Here is an 8,036-nt window from a genome sequence, read left to right on the forward strand (position 1 = left end):
CACTGGATGTTGCTTCTCTTTTCACCTGCATACCTAATGATGTAGGGATAGATTTCTTAAGGCTATATTTGTTGAACAAAGGGCTGAATAACAGTCAAGTTATTAAATTCACAATGTTGTTAGAAATGGTTCTTTGTCACAATGTTTTTACTTTCAATAATGAATACTTCCTTCAAATTAAAGGAGTAGCTATGGGCACATCTTGTGCTAACTCTTATGCTAACCTTGTGTTAGCATATTGGGAGAACATGTATGTCCTAGAACATCTAGTTTTTTCTACTTCTATAAAATATTATAAACGTTTTGTGGATGACCTTTTTTTAATTTGGGGAGGCACATTAGAGCTCTTAAAAGAGTTTGTTCTATATATTAATGGAACTACTACATTTCTTAGATTAACTGAAATGTATTCACAAAATATTATTGATTTTTTAGATGTGACATTGTGGAAAAAAAGGTAATACTCTTGAAACAGAAGTATTTAGAAAGTTATGTAGGAAGAATGCTATTCTTCACAGAAGTAGCATGCATCCTCCCCATATACACAAAAACATTGTGAGCAATCAGGTGAAATGTTTTTCTAACATAACTAGTGATGATTTGGTTTTTTCTGAAGCATTAAAAACTATAGAAAGTGATTTTAGACATAGAGGCTACTGTAATAGAGACATGCGTTCATTAGATACTTTAGAACGTGCACATCTAGGACGTCCTTTTATTAAAAAACAAGGCAATATAGATGAGAGACCTATAGTGAGGAATAATGACAAGAGGAGGCTAGTGATTCCCTTTACTAATAATAATACTTCTATTGTCAACATTATTAAGAGACATTGGAACATTTTGCAGTTAGATGATGGTATAAAAGACTTAGTTGGTGAAAAAACATCTTTTAGCTATAAGAATACTAAATCTTTAAAACGTATGCTTTGTTATGAAAGAGTGCCTAGGAATAAGATCTCCTCTCAGAGAAAGGGTACTTTTGCATGTCGCTCATGCAACCAGTGTATATATATAATGAAATCTAATGTTTTTATACATCCAGATACTGGTGTTAAATATGAATTTAATGAATACGCTGATTGTAAGTCAAGAAATGTGATTTATTTAGCGTCCTGCATAAAATGTTATTGTTTCTATATAGGAAAGACTAATAGGACTTTAAGAGAAAGGATAAGAGAGCATTTATATGCTATTCATAGAGAAAATGAAGGGAATGCTCTAGCCAAGCACATACTACATAATGACACTACACATGCCTTTAGATTTTTAGTAATAGGACAGTTGATAGAGACAGGAAGACTTGGCAATATTGGTAATAAGACAGAAAAAGCTGAGGCAAGGTGGATAATTAAGTTATCTGCGAACAAAGGTCATGGTCTAAATGATAAATTTTCTTTGAGACCATTTCTATTAGACAAACCTTTGAAACATTAAATAGTAACAATATGTTTTAAAATCTAATATATGTTTTAGTATGTTCCAACATGAATTTACTTCCATCATGTATTATTATAAGGTTTAGAAATAGATTTTTAGGATATATATATATATATATATATATATATATATATATATATATATATATATATATATATATATATATATATATATATATTTTATGTAATTTTATGTAATTTTTAAATATATTGATGGAAAGGAAATGATGTATTTTTGTAATTTGCATGTGACATGTTAATGTGACTTTCATTGGTGTTTCGTTTATATATAAGTTGATTTAAATTTTCATGGTTTGTTGAAGTCTGATGAAGCGTTTCAAGCAATGTGAAAGCGCTTACTTATTCGAATAAAGGACTTGTTTCTTTTATTTATCTGGTTTGCTTCGTTTGTTGTGGAGTATCAACCTCTTCTGATTTTGGATTTGTGCTTTGTTTTGGGAGGTGATACCTTACCCTGACGGTGTTCTTTTTTCTGCTTGAGCCTTCATAACACTGCAGTCATCCATTCTCCAGTTGGATTTGTGGTGTATCCACACCACTACACATTGGCCACTCCCTACTCCTATAGACCCATCCCATCGGTTGACTCACTCCACGTATCCTCAGAGCTCCCAAACATTTAGTCCACAAACATTGGTGACATGAGCGACCAAAATAATACTATTTGCAATTTTTGGGTTGTCCCACATGGGACACGTATGTGTTTATGTCAAGATTAGACTCTATACTTCATTACATCCTTACTCCTGTTAATATGACACTACAATAAATTAATAAGTATGACTATGTGGTAACACACACGTTACACATGAGAGCCTAATTATGTACGTGTTTGACGTATTTCATTTACAAATAGACCAGTTTATTTATTGGCGTTGCCGTAGCAGGCAGATCACAGGAATGATTCCATGTGTGGGAAAGTCCTCACATTTGATTTTTTTTCAGCACACCACTGACTTCAGACATTGTACACACTTCTTCTTTTTAGCAGTTTCGTTCTGTCTCTCTTCTGTACAACTTATTATTCTATCTACTGTCGAGGTTTGTAAGGGCACATTCATGTTATTTATTGTTACAGAAAATGTACTTCTACATATTGATGTCTGCATGTGTGTATACATATATACTTATAACAAACTCGCTGACCTCCACGGGGTGGTCCAATTAGAACCAGCCCATCCAAACCTGGCACGCCTGGCTCCATAATTTCATACCCATAGTTCTTCCACCCCACCCGTGTTCAACATACACACATACCATTCATTGTCCACTTGTTATCGCAGCCATGACACACCTCCACACATTGCCCTCTCCCTAGTGTTAGGGGTCCTACACGTATGTTGTCCCAACCCATGTATTCTCAGGCTCTCCCACCATTTAGTCCTTGAACATACCTGCCCTTGCTTGTGTAATGGTCAGATAGCCAAATAGTCTATCAATTTTTGGGTAGTCCCACCAGGGACTACCCTCTGTGTGTAAAGTAGACTTAGCAAATCAACAATGTTACTCCCACTGGTAATATCTGCCTGTGGTGAGAGTAGCAGTGCTTTGCTCACTCCTGCCCAGCTTGATATGACATACACTGACAGCGCTATATAATACTGGGGTTGCTGTTGATTCCCTTCTCATTCCTTTTGTATGCTTTATTGTTACATCATTCTTTCTTCATATATATATATATATATATATATATATATATGTGTATGTGTGCATGTATATATATATATATATATATATATATATATATATATATATATATATATATATATATATATATATATATATATATATATAGATCTGTATATACTTATATACATTTCCTATGCTGGGCACTGCTTAGACCAGCGCAAGTGCACTCAGACTTGCTTACTGGTACTTATATGTGTTTACTGCTGCTTATTTGTGCTTACACCTGCTTACTAGTACCTTATTCATTATGACAGTGCCACTTTGCTTGAATGATATTTAAGTTAAATATCTCATGCGATACTCTTATGTCAGTTTTATGGCAAAAAGACATTCATTCCACATGGAAAATGATATGTGCTATTGCTGGGCTTGAACCGTGAATGCCTGTTTGTTAGGCGGATGCTCTAAACACTACACTGTTGACATTTATGTTGATTTCACATGTTTTACTCTATTTGAATGAATATGATGTGTAAGCTATGCTCGGCAGAGGGCAGCGACGCACAAACATGCTGTGCTTTGCTTACACCTTCGATATTGCTGCAATTCAAATGTATATTAGGGACACAGGGAATCTAATTGTGAAAGTTCTAAGGACAGGGCTCAACATTCCATTACGTGCTTGTTTGTTTACTACTTCAATTTTATTTCACTGTTCGTGGACATTCTTGTATGCTTAGCATACATTTCGGTATTCATGGATACTGAATTACTGATTTACTATTAGGGGCGGTCTCTACTAGTAGGCATAGTAGGTTTTGCAAGTGTTGGGGCATGTTTACGCCTCCGTAGAGCACTTGTACATGCCCCCTGCACTTGCACACGTTTCCTGTGCATGTCGAGGGTGCGGAGGTGCGCCCTCATACATATTTATATAGTGCTGCTGTGCTATCTGTAGTGAGGATGCTCGGCGCAAGGCTAAAACTGTCCTTGCACCGAGCTTTTTGAATCCTGGGGATTATCTATCAATGTGGTAATGTGTGAGCATATGCAAAAAGTTTTAAGTGAGACAGCTTTATTAAGCCCTGGTGGATTGTCTGCATTAAAATACATTATCTACTTCTTCTCTGCCATTTCTGTTTTATTCTTCAAATTCCCACCCCTAATATCCTCTGTAAGTACTTGTAATATAAAAAACCTGAACTCATGCTGTGTTCCCTTAGCTTTCACATGTCTAGCTAGAGCACTACTATCTTTATCATTCCTAATATCCCTAATAAGTTACAAAATGCAATCTTTAAATAAACAATTCATCTTCCTAATGTAAAATGCACTGCACACCTGACAATAACTAAAATATACTACACTGCAATCTGCATAGAATTTATACTCCGCTAATATCCCTAACTGAAAATGCATAAAACTAAACCTGTATGAATACAAGAGCAGGTGGCACAGTCCCTATAAGGGTATGCCTCACATCTCTGCGAATCTATCATCAGTCTAAATACTTGCGATTTATAACACAATTGTCTATTGAAGGACAAGTTATTCTTAAAAGAAAAAGGGGTCTCTCATCTATGGTATCCCTAAGCTCATAATTAGCCTTCAAGATGTTCCAATTTCTATTTGTAAATTGTCCATCCATCACACAAACACACACACACACACACACACACACACACACACACACACACACACACACACACACACACACACACACACATACGCACACACACACAAACACATTGTTACAAATGTACTCTCAAATGAGATGCAAACAATCCATCAAAAACACACGTGAACACAGGGACAATATGAGATTCTGTATAAAATGCAACCTATCCAAGATCTGAACTCAAGAACTAAGCACTGTGAGGCAGCACTGTTAACAGTTGTGGCACTGTGCTATCCAAACCTCAGGTTAATGATGATCTTGTGGAATGCAGAAGCTTGCAGTACTTTTAACTATGTCAGCAAACAGACAAAATAATATTATTAGTTGAATAAATATGTATACACTATGTGTTTTTATGTTTTCTCTGCACTGTTGTAAACTTACTGAAAGTCTAATATTCATCTTGAAAAATTTGCAAGCCTGCAGTTACTTAATTCTGAATTTAAATCAGGCCATGAGTAATTTGTTTACATATATATTATACAATACTTTTCTTAGCCTAATAGAATATAGTAAGTCTTTGGTCGGCAAATAATTTCTGGCTTCTCGAAAAATTCAGTAGAAACTGTTTGGCTTTGCCAAGAATATCACAGTCTGTAAAACAGATACATTTATCAGTGAAGGAATAGGAAATAGTGGGCTTTTCTGTTTTGTAAGTTAGTGGCTGCTATATTGCTATGAAGGAATATTTGCTGTGGATAAAACTTTTGCATAACAGTTATGGAAACCTGTCCTTCATCTTCAGGTTAACCAAAGATTGTAATATTACTTCTTTGGGAGTGACAGTCAAGGTCTTTGATTTTATCTTTGAGTATTTTTATATATTGGTTTGCAATCCACTGTGCTCATCTTTTCATGCTCATGTTCTTTTCAAATGTACTGATTTTGTTGAGTATGTACAGAATTTATTTATTTATTTATTTATTTATTTATTTATTTATTTATTTATTTTTTAGTTTAGCACTGCCTAAGATATGTTACATATTATTTGTGATAAAACCTGAACTTAAAGGGTCTACTACAAGTGTTTGCATGCTATATACTCGCAACTCACAATCTGGAAACAATTCTGTACTATGCCCATTTATAAGGGAGGTAACTCCACTGAACTTGCCAGCTTTAGGCCAATTACTATTCCATCACGTCTTTCAAAAATATTAGAGAAATATGTTCACAAGCAAATCCTCCAATACCTCTTACAAGAAAACTTACTTAGCCATACAACATGGCTTTCCCCAAAACATAGCGCCTCCACTGCCCTCATTTGCTTCATAAACACTATATTCAAACCAGAGACAAAATAAACTTGTCTCTTGCCTATTCCCTGACCTATCAAAAACATTTGGCACTGTAACTAATCCTCTGCTGCTAGCCAAACTCTCTGAAGATAAGCTATCTTCTTTAACTATTTCCTGATTTGCTAGTTACCTCTCTGATTAACTTCTATCAGTAAAATGGCTGTCTACAACATCCCCTGCCCCACTTGTCAAGTTGGATGTACCTCAAGGAGCTATCCTTGGTCCATTACTATTTAAAATTTTTACCAGTCAATTGTTATATCCTGTCCTCAGTCTTCTATTGTGCAATATGCAGATGCCTCCACTATCATCACCATAGCAGACTCCCTCTCAAACCTAAAAAATTCTACTTATTAATAGAAAACTGGCTCACAAAGAATCAGCTGATTCTAAATCCAAAATATAACTAAACTCCTGCTTTTCTCTCCCAAAACTCTCTGAATCATCTAAAATGTTCCTCGTCTATCTCTTCCCTTAACACTGGACTCACCTCTGTTGATTCTCACACCAAGCTTCTGAGCATCATCACAGATGACTGACTCAAATTTGATCTGCCTGTCTCCAGCAACATAAAAAAAAACACCAAAAATATGGACTTCTGTACAGAAACAAAAAAATTCTCTCCTACAGGTCAAAAATCTCCCTATCCAATGCATATCTCCTTCCAAGCCTATTTTATGGCTCAGAAATCCTCACTAACCTTCAGACCACTCTCCTATCGATATTAGAATCCACGTACCACAAAATTGCAAGATTCATTGCAGATCCAACTTACCACTTTCACCATTGTTTTAACCTTAAAAGCTTAATCTGGCTAGAAGTCCCATCAGCTGCTTCTCTATCAGCTGCAGATCATACATTCTGTACTGAACCAGCCCTCTTTCTATCCTGACCTTGCCTCTCTTGTCTCTCTCTCTATATCCCTCCAAGGTCTCTCTGAAGCTCTGAATAAAACCTCCTCCAGATCAACATGCCCAAAGGCAAAATAGAGCAAAACCTATACAGCTACTCCCCTGACCAATCTTGGAATAAACTTCCGCTAGATGTCAGGAATACTAATCACCCGCATAAATTCAAGACCACTATCAAAATCTTTCTAAACAGCACTTGGACCTGTCACTGTAATTACTCTTCATGACTGTTCTACCTACAACTCTCACCAACCCCTTTACTTTCCCTCATGTCTACTCTCTGGCTGTACTTCACCTTACTGCTACTACTTGTCTAATGAACCCTACAACTTACTCTTATCTGAGTTCTACTTAAGTAAATCTCATATCAACCATTCCTATTGATGAAAGGGTGTTTCTCATACATGTAATTGATTCACAATTACAGATATTGAACTGCTTGATTCAGTGGTCTAAGTTTGTATATAATTTCTATATGTAAATAATGACTGTCATGATTTGCTTAATGCTTTTCATATCTTACTGTATCATTATATTTACTACTCTATATATCTGTAATATTTGTGAATCTTTTTTCCCTGGGCCTCCACTGAAAAAGGGCTTTGGCTCAGTCAGACTAACCTAGTCAACAAATGTCAAATAAATAAATAAATAAATAAATAAATAAATAAATAAATAGATAGATAAATAAATAAATAACATGCATTTGTTCATTGCCACTGGCTTGAATAGTGCTGCAACTGATTCTGCTATAAAATGCTGTCTTCTTGAAAGCTGATATTTCAAAAGAATGAAAAAAAAATGCTAAAAATCGAAAACGACAAAAACCTCCTTTTTCTTGTATTTTGCAGGTGGGGCAAGCCCCCTGTACCCACAAATGGGGAGGGGCAAGCCCCCCAAAGTTATTTATACTAACTCCACCTCCCTAAAGAGTTATTCATTGTCAGCAAACAGACTTCACACTGGCAATTATTTTCTATGGAAAAAATGTTTGGTGTCATACTGTTCATCTTTTCATATACACCTTTTTTAATTTCTATGTGTTTTATTAGATGTCTGC

The sequence above is a fragment of the Protopterus annectens genome, chromosome 2.part2, assembly GCF_019279795.1.
Source record: "Protopterus annectens isolate FY-2018-M chromosome 2.part2, PAN1.0, whole genome shotgun sequence".
Classification (NCBI taxonomy): Eukaryota; Metazoa; Chordata; order Ceratodontiformes; family Protopteridae; genus Protopterus; species Protopterus annectens.